This window comes from Anarhichas minor, unplaced genomic scaffold (genome assembly GCF_050575085.1).
Source record: "Anarhichas minor isolate MPS153535 unplaced genomic scaffold, ASM5057508v1 ptg000122l, whole genome shotgun sequence".
Lineage (NCBI taxonomy): Eukaryota > Metazoa > Chordata > Actinopteri > Perciformes > Anarhichadidae > Anarhichas > Anarhichas minor.
In genome coordinates, this window is record NW_027466568.1 from 60,001 (window position 1) to 77,848 (window position 17,848).

Here is a 17,848-nt window from a genome sequence, read left to right on the forward strand (position 1 = left end):
GAGGAATGGGTGGTATTGATTGGTTGGCGGGTGTCAGCTGTCGGTATTGATCAGTGTGCTGAGAGACAACAATGAAGGAGAGCGGTGAGAAGCAGCGAGAATCTGGTTCACACAAGTGTGTGTGTGTGTGTTTTGATTGAGTAGCAGCTGTAAACTCGGTCGTGCACCTATTTTTTAACGAGACGTTCTCTGTCACAAATATTCACTGATTTGAGCACAATAAGCATTATTAACATGTCAGAGGACATTTAGTCTTTAGATTCTTTAGAAAGAGGTTTACAGGATATTCAAGCTTTCTTTATAATATATTTAATATTTGATCATCACCGTACTTGAAAGACTCAAAGTCTCTATAAAATATAAAAAGGACAGTTTTATTCTTGTCTGGTGTATTTTAAACAGAGGAAACTGTTGACGTTGAACCGACATGTTTAAGGTGTTTAGCAGCTGTTTTAGTTTTTGGAAACATGTTCAGAGATCTGAAGTTTGTTTAGTGAAAGAAATACTTTGAAAAAGGAGTACAAAACGTGAAAAATACAATTCTGTCGCATGATCTTGAGATTATTGTTCAGTAACTGAGGTCATCGTTCACAATGAGATTTATTTATTGATAAATGTGTAACGTATTTGTTCACACACGCCTGAATAAACACGTGTGTGTGTTGTATCTTTGGCACCAAACAGGTAATAAAACAGCTGTTTACTATAAACTAACAGCTGTTTGATTCTTACGGTTGAGTAAATGTAGAAAACAATCCTCTGTTCCTTTATTTATAGTGTAAGAGTTCTCTTGACTCATCTGAAGACTCAAACTCCCACAAACGAGTGCCTGTGCTGAGTCAGCGTTTCTGTAAAGCTGCAGGTGGGTGAAGGAAACATCCAACGATAAAGGTTCATTTTCACAATGATCAGCCCTGGTGGTGATCTGTTGACTGGATATAAAAGGTCACAGTTACATGCTGGATACTGTAACCAGGTGCTGGTCCCATGGCTTCTGTGTTGATGAAAGAAGTTGAGATTTATTTTTCATACTTTCATGTTTAAATCTGTTTGTTTTTTAAATCTGCTTTAGGCATGCATTTTTCATTCAACTTAGTTCTGGTTCTTCACCCTGTTAGTGATGCAACTCACCCAGGAGTCAACTCCGGTTCTATGAAGTGAAGTCAAAGCTTGATGTGTTAAAGCTGCATTCTCTCTAATCTCCACCAGGGGGCGACTCCTCTGGTTGTATAGAAGTCTATGAGAAAATGACTCTACTTCTCTCTTGATTTATTACCTCAGTAAACATTGTAAACATGAGTTTATGGTCTCAATCTCTAGTTTCAAGTCTTCTTCAATACAGCATGATGTTCATTTAGTACATTATGGTCCATTTAGAGTCACACAGACCATAAAGCAGGGGATGCTTTAGGGCGGGACTACACAGTGATTGACAGGTCTCTACCAGAGACGTATACGGAGTCTCTACATCACTCATTACATTACATTAGTCATTTAGCAGACGCTTTTATCCAAAGCGACTTACAATAAGTGTATTCAACATCGGTTTTCGAGAGAACAACTAGTCACCAGAAGTCATAAGTGCATCTCCTTTCCTCAAATAAGCATCTAAGAGCATAAACCAGAGCCAACGTACAGTGCAGAAACAAACGAATGCAATAAGTGCCACAAACTAATAAGAAAACTAAGTGCAATAAGCTATTATAAATACAATAGATGCTAAGTAAATGCTAAGTGGAAGGCTCAGGGTAGGCCTGCTTGAAGAGGTGAGTTTTCAGCCTGATGAAAGATGGGCAGTGACTCTGCTGTCCTGACGTCAGTGAGGAGTTCATTCCACCACTGTGGGGCCAGGACAGAAAACAGCCGCGACCGGGTTGATCGGCCGCAGGGACCTCTGAGCGACGGGGCAACCAATTGCCCCGAGGCAGCAGAGCGAAGTGGTCGGGCGGGGGTGTAGGGCTTGACCATGGCCTGGAGATAGGAAGGAGCTGTTCCCTTCACTCCCCTGTAGGCTAGCACCAGAGTCTTAAACTGGATGTGAGCTCTTACCGGGAGCCAGTGTAGAGAACGGAGAAGGGAAGTTGTGTGGGAGAACTTGGGGCGATTGAATACCAGGCGAGCTGCAGCTTTCTGGACAAGCTCCAGAGGTCTGATGGCCGGGGCTCCGGCAAGTAGTGAGTTGCAGTAGTCCAGGCGGGAGATGACAAGAGCCTGGATGAGCACCTGCGCTGTCTCATCAGTGAGGAAGGGGCGAATCCTCCTGATGTTGTAGAGCAGGAATCTGCAGGAGCGTGTAACCGATGCAATGTTTGCTGAGAACGACAATTGGTCGTCCAGGGTCACACCCAGGTTCCCCGCAGTCCGAGTTGGAGTCACCACGGTATCGTCAATGGTGATGGACAGGTCTCGGTGTGGGCAACCCTTCCCCGGGAGGAACAGTAGCTCGGTTTTGTCCAGGTTGAGCTTCAGGTGGTGCGTCGTCATCCACTTCGAGATGTCAGCCAAGCACGCAGCAATGCGTGCCTCCACTTGAGTGCCACTTGAGTTCCGACACGGCCCCCCTCCACGTCACCTGGTAGGATCGACCAGACAAGTAGGATGCAAACAGGGAGAGTGCAGAGCCTGAGACGCCCATCCCCTCGAGGGTGGAGAGGAGGATCTGGTGGTTCACAGTGTCAAACACTGCAGACAGGTCCAGGAGAATCAGGACAGAGGAGAGAGAGTTTGGTCTCGCTGCGTGAAGCGACTCCGTCGCTCCATCAGGGCTGTCTCAGTCGAGTGACCGACTTTGAACCCAGACTGGTGGGGGTCCAAGAGGTCGTTTTGGTGGAGATAGGAAGATGGTTGAGTAAAGACAGCACGTTCAAGTGTTTTGGAAAGAAAGGGTAGAACAGAAACCGGTCTGAAGTTCTTGACATCAGAGGGGTCAAGTGATGGTTTTTTCAGAAGGGGGGTGACTCTGGCAGTCTTGAAAGCTGTGGGAAAGCATCCTGAAACGAGGGATTTGTTGATGAGGTGGGTGAGGAAAGGAAGGAGTTCAATCGCAATAGACTGAAGAAGAGGGGAAGGGATCGGGTCAAGGGAGCACGTGGTGGGGCGGTTAGATGTAACAAGGTTGAGGACCTCGTTAGGGGAGAGGGGAGCAAGATAGGGTAAGATGGGGCATGGAGAGGGGACGGAGAGCTGTTGGGGAAGTGCTGGAGATGGTGGACAGGGACACTGAGAGAGTGGGGGAGAGGATGGAAAGGGACCAGGGGGCTGAGAGAAGGAGGACCTGATATCGTTTACCTCCTTGTCAAAGAAGTTGGCAAAATCGTCAGGGAGAAGGGAGGAAGTAGGAGGAGGGGGTGGGGGTTGGAGGAGTGAAGAGAAAGTTTCGAAGAGTTGTTTTAGGATTGGAAGCAGAGGTTAGGATTTTGGAGCGGAAGACCTCAGCTTTAGCAGTAGAAAGAGAGGCGGACAAAGTGGAAAGAAGAGCTTGGAAGTTAAGAAGGTCCCCAGGGAGTTTGCCTTTTCTCCATTTTCGCTCAGCCTCTCTTAGGCTCCGTCTGTCAGTACGCACTGAGTCCGACAGCCATGGGGCAGGTGGAGTTGGCCGTGCAGGCCTGGAGGTGAAGGGACAGAGGTTGTCCAAAGAAGAGGAAAGGGTGGAGAGGAGAAGGTCAGTAGCAGTATCAGGGGATAGGAGAGAGAAGAGAAGGAGAGGGTCAGGGAGAGCAGAGGTAACAGAAGATGAAAGATCAGCCGGGGAGAGGGAGCGGAGATGACTACGGGTAGAAACCATGTGGGTAGGTGGTGGAAGTACGGGGGGAGAGGAGAGGGAGTAAGACATGAAATAGTGGTCAGAGAGCTGGAGGGGAGTGACGGAGAGGTTAGCAGTAGAACAGTGTCTAGTGAAGATAAGATCCAGCTGGTTGCCGGCCTTGTGGGTAGGAGGAGAAGAGGAGTGGTAAAGGTCAAAGGAGGAGAGGAAGGAAAGAAGAGGTTCTAACTTATCAGTCTGGATGTTAAAGTCTCCGAGCAGGATGAGTGCTGAGCCATCGTCATGGAAGTGCGAGACTAATGTGTCGAGATCTTCCAAGAACTCACCAAGAGGCCCCGGAGGGCGATACACAACAGCAATGGTGAGCTTGACTGGATAAGTGACAGTAACCGCATGAAATTCGAAAGAGGACGGGGAGAACTGAGGAACCGAGACAAGAGAGTATTTCCATTTTGGGGAGAGTAGCAGGCCAGTACCACCACCCCGCCTCGCAGCTCTGGGAGTGTGAGAGACAGAGTACACTTCTGACAGAGCTGCAGGTGTGGTGGTATTTTCTGGCGTAATCCAGGTCTCAGTTAGAGCAAGAAAGCTGAGAGAGAGTAAGGAAGCATAGCCCCAGATGAACTCAGCTTTCGGCACTGCCGACTGGCAATTCCAGAGCCCCCCCGCCACCACTTGCTCAACATGAGCTGAGACAGTAGGATAAATGAGGTTGTTGGGGTCACGGCACCTGGGAGTGGCCCAATGTCTACGTGACCACCGAGCAGAGGAGCGAACCGTAATCGGATGCAAACACATGGTTTGAAAAATAAAAATTAGGTAACTACACGTTCGACAAGTCTGAGCTTGACGAAGTCGGTCTTGAAAAAGTCGCCCTGTTGCCTTTGTTCGCCCTAGCCTTCCTTTGCCTGACGCTTGAAAGCTGACGCTTCCAACCTACAGAAGTGCTTAAGGACAGTAATCTACTGATTGTCTGCCAGGAGTGCAGGCTCCTCCCTTGCAATTAGCAAAGCTGCTACTCCTCAGTCCATATATGGTCACTTCCTGTTCACTGGTTGCAAAAATTCAAGATGGCGACGACCAAAATGACAAGCTCAAGGCTTCAAAACGTCCACAAACCAACGAGTGAATTAGAAAATTGTGTTTTTGATCATCAAATGAGAGCTTGTTTGGTAACACCGTTTTCACAATATTTCCAAAAACTCACCAAATGTTTGCAAAAGAAGCATAAATTGTATCTACCGGCCCAACTAAATATGAAAGTTGCCCAATCTGGCAACACAGAGCTTGACGAGCTAGTCGCACGCCGCCGGACTTCCGTTGCCAAAACACTTCAGAACGGCATCATTGTTTACAAACTCTGTCACATCCTGTTCATCACCGATGTTTCTGTGTGCCAACAACACAGAAGCATCGGTGCAATGATCTGACTCCTGTGTGAATACACATGATAAACACAAGGTGTGTGTGTGTGTGTGTGTGTGTGTGTGTGTGTGTGTGTGTGTGTGTGTGTGTGTGTGTGTGTGTGTGTGTGTGTGTGTGTGTGTGTGTGTGTGTGTGTGTGTGTGTGTGTGTGTGTGTGTGTGTGTGTGTGTGTGTGTGTGTGTGTGTGTGTGTGTGTGTGTGTTGGGAAAAGCGTGGGAACCGTAGAGGAGGATGTGTGTGTTTATGAAGGCGGCTGTGAGTTCCCATGACTTCCTCCAGATAGAGTTTAACGTGTATCCCAACAAACCCCAGAGGCTGCTTTACAGAGAGCGGATCAGAGCGTTTGGTATCGATGAAGCTTTCAGGTCGGCTTCTCTCTGCAAAGCTGAAACTGTGTCGGCATGCGAGGGCTGTAAGGTGACGTCTGACTGTACGACAGCTTTGAATATCACAGACACGCAACAGGATGATGCAGTCGTTTCTTTGTTTTCACTATATCTCATCGCTGCCGTGTCAATGTGCAACAAGCATGAGCAAGATGAGGATGCAGATGTTTCAAGACTTCAAAATGAATCTGTTTCCAGTCGAGCTCAAGTGGGTTCAAATAAACTAGACTACGAATCAAAGACGTCTCCATCCGTAATGATTCACAGGTCACCAAACTGGACCTTTTGTGGAAACCTGCTCGTTCACCATCATCACCATCAGTACTTCCTGTTTCGACCCGGCGACACTTTTCCTTTCACCGTGTTGGTGGTACTTCTCCCAACGTACAAAAATCCCATTTCTTGTCTTCCTGCACCAGATGAGAAGTAATAAAGTTTAAGGAATTTAAGATTTTGGGAAAAGCTACTAAGCTTGTGCGATGGTACATGGTTGGTTTGGCTTGAGGGGAAACAGCTAGCGCGGCTCTGTCCAAAGTAAAGTAGTCAAATAAAGCTGAAGCTCACTTATTAACGTGTTATACATGCTGCTCTGCAGGAGATAAATGTGCATAAAGTTACGTATGTGTCGGGACTATTTCTCGGCGAACAACAGCTGGAGTGTTGATGTCATAGAGGCCGAAACTGAAACCTGAACTAGTTACGAGATGTTGATCTGAAGATCATCTGGTGTTTGTCAGGAAATAGTTCCAGTGAATAAGTGACGCATAAAAACACCACAAACAAAGAAGATATGTGTTAAAACCAGGCAGCAACCTCCTGGTTCTGAGGAGTGAAGTCAAAGCTTCACGTGTTAAAGCTGCATTCTCTCTAGTGTCCACCAGGGGGCGACTCCTCTAGTTGTATAGAAGTCTATGAGAAAATGACTCTACTTCTCTCTTGATTTATTACCTCAGTAAACATTGTAAAACAGAACAGGAAGTGAGCATATTAGGACTGAGGAGGAGTGACGTAGAGACGCCGTATACGTCTCTGGTAGAGACCTGTCAATCACTGTGTAGCCCCGCCCTAAAGCATCCCCTGCTTTATGGTCTGTTTGACACGGGGGCGACCGTGGCTCACTGTCCCTGAGCAAGACACTGAACCCCCGGCCTATAATTGGCAGCCCACTGCTCCCTATATACAGGGATGGGTCAAATGCAGAGGTCAAATTTCGTGTATGTGTATATGTATATGACAATAAAAATGGTTTCTTCTTCTGGTTTCTTCTAAATGGACCATAATGTACTAAATGAACATCATGCTGTATTGAAGAAGACTTGAAACTAGAGATTGAGACCATAAACTCATGTTTACAATGTTTACTGAGGTAATAAATCAAGAGAGAAGTAGAGTCATTTTCTCATAGACTTCTATACAACCAGAGGAGTCGCCCCCTGGTGGACACTGGAGAGAATGCAGCTTTAACACATGAAGCTTTGACTCCACCTGTTACAAGTAGATGTAACAGGTGAAGTTACCCCCCCCCCCCCCCCCCCCGGTGGATTAACAGTTAAGAAACTTGAGTGCGATCTGGGAATTCTGGGAAAAAAGCTGTTTATTCGTGAACGTAGCAGCAGAGTGGTTTCTCATGACACACAGTGAGGTCAGTTCATGGGTCGACTTCTCAGGCTTCCTCTTCCTCAGTAGTTTGAGAGACTTCAACGTGTGTGTGTGTGGGTGTGGGCATGTGTGGGCTCGCCTCACAAAGTTGGCGACTCATTAGTAGAGAGCTCTCAGGAAGCGGTGGTTACCGTTGACTCAGCCGAGCCTTCGATTCTCTCTCTCTCTCTCTCTCTCTCTCTCTCTTCCTCTTTTCTATTCGGGCTCTTTTCTTTTTACTACTTTCTGTCTTTCTCTCGTTCCCTTAATCCCTGTCCCTCCTTCCTTCCTCTCGTCTCCTGATTCATCCTTGACCTTTGGAGGTATCTCAATGTGTGTGTGTGTGTGTGTGTGAGTAGGACACTCAGCTGTGTGTGTGTGCGTGTGTGTGTGAGTGTGAGTAGGACACTCAGCAATGTGTGTGGGAAGATATCTGGCTTCCTTCAGAGTGAGTAAAACATTCCTTCTCTCTTCCTCTCCTCTCTCTTTTCTCTTCTTAGTCGTTGCAGTGAGGACTTTGCGATGAAGAGGAGGATGAAGGACGGACGGACAAACCGGTGAGTGAAAGCAAAGCTGGATTCAGTTTGTTTTGTGTCTCCATTGGCTGGTTTTCATCAATGAAAGGAGGAATGAGAGTTCAGTGTCGAGCTGATAGAAGAGTTTGTGATTTTAAATGTGTGGTAAAGGAAAGTGAACTGGAGACGACGCTAAAGATCAGAAAGGATGAGATGGAGATATTACAAATGTTTTGTGTGTGTGTGTGTGTGTGTGTGTGTGTGTGTGTGTGTGTGTGTGTGTGTGTGTGTGTGTGTGTGTGTGTGTGTGTGTGTGTGTGTGTGTGTGTGTGTGTGTGTGTGTGTGTGTGTGTGTGTGTGTGTGTGGCGCTCAGCTGATATCTGATGTTACGGACTTCTTATTTCTCTCCAGTTTTCATGAAGCAGTTGATGAATCTCTCTTTTTAAAATAATGAATAGATCAAAGTGAGGGATCAGTAGAGAGCTTTGGCTGTGTGAGGACGTTCAGTTTGTTTAGTTGCATCAAATATCTGAACCTGCTGCTCTGAACTTGAGTCATGTGACGCACTGACCAGAGTCGTAATCTGGTGACGTTACACTTCATTCACCTTCATCCTTCTGTTAGTCAGCAGTTTGAGCTCTCTGGCAGCCGTGCTGCAGGTTTGATTCTTGGATGTTGCTCATGTTGGTCAATGTGGCTGATTGTATGGTGATGATTGCGTCTCTCTCTGATGGCCTGATCCTCAGCTAGCTGGTACTGGGATGGAATCATCATGGATGCATTCAGAGAACCGGTTGTTCCAACAAGTTGCTGCATTCATTACAGGGAAAGTTGCACTCCGGGTGAATTTAACTGAAAGAGTTCTTTGGACGTAATAAATGAAAGTTGCCTCAGCTGTTCCTGGAGGTTAGATCACTGAACACTAGCTAACATAGCTAGCAGAAGCTAGCCTTAGTGCTGGCTATCAATTGCATCTGTCAACATTAGATGCTATGCTAATTTATCTCTCTGGCTACATAGCTAGCTCAACATCAGCGTTGATAAACATCAGCGTTGATAAACATCATTGTTGCTGAACATTAACGTTGATAAACATCATTGTTGCTGAACATCATTGTTGCTGAAAAGCATCGTTGCTGAACATTAACGTTGCTGAACATCATTGTTGCTAAACATCTACGTTGCTAAACATTAACGTTGCTGAACATCAACGTTGCTGAACATTAACGTTGCTGAACATTAACGTTGCTGAACATTAACGTTGCTGAACATCTACGTTGCTGAACATCATTGTTGCAGGGTTAGAATGAGGTTGCAGTTATATTTAAGCCTGTTTAGTTTCGGCATACTTTTAACTTTCCTTCTAAATAACAGTTGATAAGTTGCTGTTGGTTTAGGAGCTTCATAAACGTATTTAAATATTAATATGCAGCTGCACGTCTCAGAGGTTTGTTCATTCAGACCTTCATGAATGTAGATCTGAATATACACGTCCAGACCTCTTTCACTCTTCATGATGATCTGTACGTGGTATCAGTTTCCAGATATTGTCAGAAGAAGTTTCACACACACACACACACACACACACTTCTATGCCAGCCCTGTTCCATCAAAGCCCCCCCCCCCTCGTTTACGGTAAATGTGTTTTCTTTGTCATCTGTGGGTCTGATGAAGTGAAGCAGGTAGTTTTGGTCCTCCACTGAGAGAGACCGAGAGCTGCAGCGTGGGTAGGCGTGGGAGGGCTGCAGGCAGAGATGACTCAGCGCTCTGTTGCCGGGTAGAGAAGCACCAAAACGCTGTCCCGCCCCCGTACACTTTAACAGATATACGGTATCTGATGCAGCTGTCAATCTTCAGGAAACCTCCTTCTGAAGAGCTAGCTGTGTGTAGATGACGGATTAATAGATCCAGGTAGAGACAGAAGGAGATACCTGGAACAGATGCTGGTGTTGGCTGATGTGGTTTAAAAGAGCCCCCCCCCCCCCCCCCCACACACACACACACACACACACACATGAAACATGATAAGGAAAGAAGACGTGGTGCAGAACCTTCTGCGTGCTGGTGCCCAGTTATCTATTTCATAATCAATCACTTAAACGTAAAGTTTATTGTTCCTCAGTCTCTCTCCAATGATGTCGTCATGTTAGAAAACCTGATGTGTAAATGATTATTTTAGTACGTGAAATAGTTTTAATGAATCCATTGAGACTGGCCGTAGGCTACTGAAGGAAGCTAATCAATAAGCTAACGCTAGCTGAGTCAGCGGAAATAAATGGAAGGGTTAGTTTGGATTTCTTGAAGTGTGGTTTTACATATGTGTGTGTGTGTGTGTGTGTGTGTGTATATATATATATACATATATACATATATACACACTGTGTGTCCTGAGAGGTAAAATGAGTGTTTCTGTGAATGGAGTCTGGTGACGTTCTCTCTCTCTCTCTTCAAACACTCATTCATAGAAACAGTGATTTTAGCTCTCAGGAGTTACTCGTTGTGTTATTATGACTTTCTGATCTGAACTAGAATATTGTTTATCTTCTCCAAACTTATTCTATGAATAAAGATATATATGTACTGGGTTATCACGATAACAAAATTATGACTTCGATACGATACCTGCCATTAGTATCACGATACCCGATACTTACGATACGATACCAGAATTCGATACAATACCACAAATACGATACGATACTGGTATATTTATCTATAATAGTAATAAATAAAACATCCGTACACTTGTGTATGCATTGTGACCTCATGATCATATAGGCTTGTCCTCAAACTAGGCTAAGGTACTCGTGTTAGCTGTCTATGGGGGAGCTTGGGGGTGTTCATGCTTACCTGTCGTTCTTTGAACTCTTTGAATAGTTGGGGGTGTCTGTCGTTAAGGTGCTTTGCCATGTTAGACCTGTTGCCTCCCTTGGTCTGTGTGGCTTTGAAACACGTTTCGCAGACGGGTCTCTGTATATCAGTGGGGACCGTACACGGACCCCCATTTCCGTTTTTGGTTTGAAACGAAAAACTCCCGTATTATTTCCGTATTGTCGTTTTTTCGACTGAACGGTAAAACAGACTATCAAACGTACACGGACCTTGATGCATGTCTCCCCTGCTATCACTCTGTGAGCACTGTTGCCAACTATTTTTCCGGGGAAGTTGCTAGAGGCAGGTCGATAAGTTGCTAAATGACGTTGTGACGTCATTACGTGATGACGTCATTACGTAATAACGTAAAACTGCGTAATTACGTAGACTACACAATTTTAGGCTGTACAATTTTGACTGAGACATACTGCTGCTGCTGCAGTCAGCCAACAATGATTTGCTGCGTGTCACTGTCGGGCTGTCGGCTGACTCGGCTCGGCTCACTCGGCTGCTGCCCCCTCCTGTGCACGAGCTGAGCACATGCTGTTGACGTCACCCACAATGCACTTTTGCAGCCAGGCCGTGTGTTGTGGGTGTGGCTGTGTGTGTGACGGAGAAAATCTTTTTTGTGTCATTTAGAGGGAAAATGGCTGCATGCATTTTAGCATTTGAGTCACTTTAAAAAAGTTGCTAAAAGTGCCAAATATATTTTCATAAGTTGCTAAATTTGTTGCTAGGTGCTGTTTGAAAAAAAAGTTGCTAGGGTAGCCTGAAAAGTTGCTGAATCTAGCAACTAAGTTGCTAAGTTGGCAACAGTGTCTGTGAGTGAGGCTGCCTGCTGCTGTGTGAGCGCGGGGCAGCCCCGCCCCCTTGCAGTCAATGCCTGCAGGCAGCCTGACAGGGAGCGGAGCAGCGAGAGCGCTCTGATCGCTGCTGTTAGTATCTGTACTAAAAATATGCAAAATCGTATCGTTTTTAACGTACGGGTACCGCGGTACCTTTTTAGTATCGATACACCGTGCAACATTAATATGTATACCTATATATGTGTGTGTGTATATATATATATCTATATATAAATGCACTTCAACCAAAATGTGAATGTTTGTATTTAAATACATAAAGAGCTCCACTGAAAAGCTACAGAACGATATAAAAACTATAAATATAAGTATCTCGGGGTCTTGTTCACGAGTGAGGGTAAGATGGAGCGGGAGATCGACAGACGGATCGGTGCGGCTGCAGCAGTAAAGCAGGCGCTGCACCGGACCGTCTTGGTGAAGAGGGAGCTGAGCCGGAAGGCAAAGCTCTCAATTTACCACTCGGTCTACGTTCCTACCCTCACCTATGGTCACGAACTCTGGGTCGTGACCGAAAGGACAAGGTCGCGGCTACAAGCGGCCGAAATGAGTTTCCTCCGTCGGGTGGCCGGGCTCAGCCTTAGAGATAGGGTAAGGAGCTCGGTCATCAGGAGGGAGCTTGGAGTCGAGCCGCTACTCCTTCGCGTCGAAAGGAGTCAGCTGAGGTGGTTCAGCATCTAATTAGGATGCCTCCTGGACGCCTCCCACGGCAGGTTTTCCAGGCACGTCCAACTGGGAAGAGACCCCGGGGAAGACCCAGAACACGCTGGAGAGATTACATCTCCCAGCTGGCCTGGGAACGCCTCGGGATCCCCCAGAATGAGCTGGAACATGTTGCCGGTGAGAGGGAGGTCTGGGTCGGCCTGCTTGACCTGCTGCCACCGCGACCCGACCCCGGATAAGAGGAGGAGGATGGAATATAAATATAAATAAACCGTGGAACCGCCTTCTGATCACACTGTAATGATTCTTATTGGCTGATGAACTTTAGGACTTTGAATACTACGTGAACATAATAAATAAAGAGCATGAGCACCAGAAATGACCTCTTGGTCTCTTCAGGTGATTGTGTGTGTGTGTGTGTGTGTGTGTGCACGTGCGCGTGCGCGTGAGAGTACTGGTTTGAATCAAACTGGTTTTGGTTTGTGTGAACGTGAAACTGTGACTTCGTCCTTTAAATTGACGGTAACGTGTACTTTCGTCAACAACACGTGGGCGGAGTGATGGAAATTATAAATTGTGTAAAAAAATAAATAAATTAAAATTGTGTTTAATTTAAATCGGGTTCATAAAGAAAATAATTTATTTTAATTGGACATGAGCTGCTTTTTATGGTCCAAAATATAGAATACAAAAGAATAATTTCACATAAAATATGAAAAGCTGAATCTAAATGAAAAGGTCTTCTGTGTGTGTGTGTGTGTGTGTCTGTGTCTGTGTGTGTGTGTGTGTGTGTCTGTGTGTGTCTGTGTGTGTCTGTGTCTGTGTCTGTGTGTGTGTGTGTCTGTGTGTGTCTGTGTGTGCGTTCTCATGAGTCAGACGTCATCTTCCCGATCAATAAATGTCAGAGCTGAATATCCTGTCAAAATGAAAACAGTAGTAGGTCACCACAGAGTGTGTGTGTGTGTGTGTGTGTGTGTGTGTGTGTGTGTGTGTGTGTGTGTGTGTTCTTACTCACATTTACAGCACACACACACACACACACATACACACACACACACACACACACACACACACACACACACACACTGTGCTCGTTACTCAGGAGTTGTCAGAGAAGACGTTTAACTTCTTTAAAACAGAAACGACGTCGTGTTTTCTTTGTAGCGTTTTAAATGACTGAACCATTTGAAATCTTTTTTTAAAATATACTTTTATCATGAATGAGTTCAAACACAACATGTCCAATACATCTATGTACTTGATGTTATTATTTTACTATTTTATAAACCTACGAACAAGAACAAGAAAGAAAAGCGGAAAAAAACAACCTGGACTCTGGTCCGGAGTGGATCCGGTTCATGGCGGTGACGTAGTTCCGGTGTGTGTCCACTAGAGGGAGACTCCCTCCTTCAGGAAACCTTCTGCTTCCTCTCTGTGTTCACTCATCTGAGCTTCTGCGACACGCTTCACTTAAAAACACGCTTCACTTAAAACACGTTTTACTTTAAAACACGTTTTACTTTAAAACACGCTTCACTTAAAACACGTTTCACTTAAAACACGCTTCACTTAAAACACGCTTCACTTAAAACACGCTTCACTTAAAACACGTTTCACTTAAAACACGCTTCACTTAAAACACGCTTCAGTTAAAACACGTTTTACTTTAAAACACGCTTCACTTAAAACACGCTTCACTTAAAACACGTTTCACTTAAAACACGTTTCACTTAAAACACGTTTTACTTTAAAACACGCTTCACTTAAAACACGCTTCACTTAAAACACGTTTCACTTTAAAACACGTTTTACTTTAAAACACGCTTCACTTAAAACACGCTTCACTTAAAACACGCTTCACTTAAAACACGCTTCACTTAAAACACGCTTCACTTAAAACACGCTTCACTTTAAAACACGCTTCACTTAAAACACGCTTCACTTAAAACACGCTTCACTTTAAAACACGCTTCATTTTCTCCTAAAATCATCAATCATCAATCAGAACCAGCTTCACATCAGGAGTTCTCCTCCAAATAATCACGGATACACTGATATTAATATAACAGACTGATATTAATATAACAGACTGATATTAATATAACAGACTGATATTAATATAACTACAGTGTGACTTCAGACTGAGCTCATATTCATGTCACAGTGCTTCATTATTTATTTAGTAATTTCATGCTGCTTCATCGGTTTTTGATCTTCTTCTTCTTTCATTTATTAAAATCCACATCATAGATATTATTTGTTATTATTATTATTATTACTCTTGTTTCTCAACAGGCACGTTGGACAGACGTTGATATGTTTCTGTGTGTTTGATCATCAATAACTAAATGAAATCATGCTTCAGTGTGTTGTTGAGGGAAGACTTTAATAAATCAGATTATTTATGAATAATAACACACGTGTGATATCAATAAATACGCTTTGTTATTAATCTAGACATCCGTTAGTGTTGGAGCATGTGGTCACTTCACAAGATTCAATCAGAAGCAGAATATTAAACATGAATTCATATTTAAAAAGCGTGAAGTTTCTCTTGTTAATGTTCTTGTGCTTCAGTGTGAAGTTGTAATAATGATGTTATTATGTTATTGTGACTCCACACAGTTAAAGTAATAACGTGAACACCTCTTTGTTTAAGTTTGCAGCAACTCGTTGCTTTTCACCGCGTGTTTTGCGGTATTTATTCATTTATTAATGACTTTATTATTTAACTGAATGAAGAATGAAGGGCGAAAAATAAATCCCAAAGCAGTGACATAAATGAATGTTCATTAAATAAAGATTATTTAATCTAATCTTCAGGTTTAGTTCTCAGGATAATAAAACACAAATGTCACGACTTCCTGTGCTTGATGTGAAACGTGTTATTATCTGTAAATTATCATAAACGTCCTGTGTGATGGGAGGAGTCGGTCTCTCAGTCAAATTCATTATAATCTAATAAAAGTGTGACACAGTCTATATATTTAAAAAGATTTGATTATGTTTTTAAAAAAGGACATAATTATTAAAATGATTTCAAAAACAGTAAAAGTGATTTAGCAGAATGAACAACCAATGATATAAATATTAATATGTATTAATTTGTTTAACTGAACCGAAGAGATTAAACTATTATTGAGTGAATAACTAAATGTCTCTTTTATTATCTGAGTCGGATAATAAAAGAGGTTAAAACATAAAGAAGCTCCAAGTTGTGAAATCAACTTCTTCTTCAATCTTTTCTGAATTTCGTTCTCTTTGAAGATTGAAAACATAAAGTTTCATGTGAGTGTGTTTGTGTGTTTGTGACTCAGCTGTGGTTGTGAGGACGGTGATATTCAGCCGGCTGCTGTCTCACTTTAAGTCAGCGGAGCGATGAATATCAGACCAGTGAGAGGTTCAGACAGTAGTGTAAATATATATTTATATATATATATGTGTGTGTGTGTGTGTGTGTTTTATCACACTACTGTCCATCCATCACAAGTCATTCAGAGCCTCATTTATACTACATTCTATGAATAAAAACATGGAGAAAAGGGATTTATTTCTGGCTGTTGACCATATTTTACAGCTGCAGCTTTGTTTTGTGGTTTATAAATTGTAACTCGTGCTGCTGTTTGATTATTCTGGTGTTGATGAGGAATGTAAACCTTTGTGTGCTGCTGACACACTGCAGGTTATGTCAGGCCTCCATGTGAGATGATGTTCACTCAATAAGCGCATTAAAAACACCTTTCACTGTCCTGATGTTCACATGTGTCAGAGCCGGAGCTGCAGGTCACTCGGTGTGTTTACCTCTGAAGGTCTCATTTATATTTCTTAGTTTTAATCATAAAGTCATTAAATCCAGCTGTGATGGTGTCGCAGGACGTTTCTGTGTTTGTAATCAGGAGAAGTGGATGTGGACGTTTGTTGCTGTTGTTAAACTTCATAAGGAAATCAGGGAAGGATCCGGCCAGCTATGAAAATCAGAGATTATTACCATGAAGTCATCGTGTTGCACACACACACACACACACACACACACACACACACACACACACACGCACCCTCTCTATCCATCAGCTCGTCTCTTACATGAACACGCGTTAAACATCTGCCACGTGTTACTCTCAGCTCTTCATACGTCGCTGACAGATCTCTCTGTTCCTCTTCTCAGTTTGAATTTCTCACACAATTCAAAGTGATTTATATGACACATTCAAAACATGACTGAGAAAAATGAAACGTCCAAATGAAAAGGTTAGAATGTTTTTAAAAAGAGACATTTTGGACGCAGAAATATAAATTAAATACGGCACATTCTGCTAACACTACTTCTACTACTTTTATTACTAATATATCGTATAGAACATTGGAGACATGTATAGGGACACTTATAGGGACATGAAATGATCTATATCGTGATATATATTATTATAGAGATATGAAATAATTTATATTGTGATAAATATCGTTATCCAGATATGAAAAGATCTATATCGTGATATATATCATTAGAGATATGATGTGATCTATATTGTAATACATACCGTTATTCGTACATGAAATGATCTGTATTGTGACGTATAATGTTAACCAGATATGAACTGACCTATATCATGATAGAAGATTGCGTCCGTATCACCCAGCCCTCAGTACTGTACTGAAATAAATATACTTCTTATATATATATATATATAAATATATATATATATTTATATATATATATAAATATATATATAAATATATATATATATATATATATAAATATATTTATATATATAAATATATATATATATATATATATAAATATATTTATATATTTATATATATATATAAATATATATATATATATATATATATAAATTTATATAAATATATATATATATATATATATATAAATATATATATTTATATATATATTTATATAAATATATATATAAATATATATATTTATATATATATATATTTATATATTTATATATATATATATCAAATCAATAGAGTAAGATATGAACCACCTGGCTCATCTCTTCTGTCACTTTCCTCTCTGCAGTTTTGATGTATTTCCTGATGTTCCAGTTGTCGTCAGCAGATGAACGTGACCTTTGAAAGTTAACGTTGAGAGAGAAAACTGTGAATCGAGCGCTCGGCTGTAAATAGAAGACACGTCGGCCTGATGCTGCAGGAGGCTAAAGATATCAGGAGGGACGCTGTAAACAGCTGAGTGACTAGTGTCTGATGACGTCTGTGAGATATTAGCTGTTTGAGCTTTGAACAGAAGAACATCTGGACACATCTGTTATCAGTCTTTATAGACGATGATTTATTTCCTGTTTTTTGGTTTATTTTCAACATAAACATCAACAAGCTTTGTTGGTGAGTGAACAGACCAACTGCTCCGATAGATTGAGACAGACAACATGATCTAAACATGTCACAACTATGAAATCACTAACTCACTGTTCAGATTCAATGATAGTTTTTGTTCATCAATTCTTTCTTAATTAACAATTCATTGTTTGTTCTAATAAACGTCCATAGTGACGTCTTTCAAATTAAAATTTGTGTTGGAACCAACAATCCAAAATCATTATATATTAAATGCGTCGTCGTCCTTTTGAACAGAAGCTTAAAGCAGTCATTTAATGGGAGACTACAGGGGAATAGAGTTTAACATTTAACTCGTAGACATCACCATGAAACTTCACCACTTCATCACTCACATTAAGATG

General features: G+C 42.4%; 1 protein-coding gene across 4 annotated transcripts in view; it reads left to right on the forward strand.

Moving 5' to 3' along the window:
- Window positions 1–17,848, forward strand: part of anapc1 (anaphase promoting complex subunit 1) — a 95,056-nt gene that overhangs the window by 53,424 nt on the left and 23,784 nt on the right. For all 4 annotated transcript variants that reach the window (XM_076083142.1, XM_076083144.1, XM_076083143.1 and 1 more), the window contains exon 54: window positions 7,713–7,769. The gene's annotated coding sequence lies outside the window, so the exon portion shown is untranslated. The remainder of the gene's footprint in view (window positions 1–7,712; window positions 7,770–17,848) is intronic.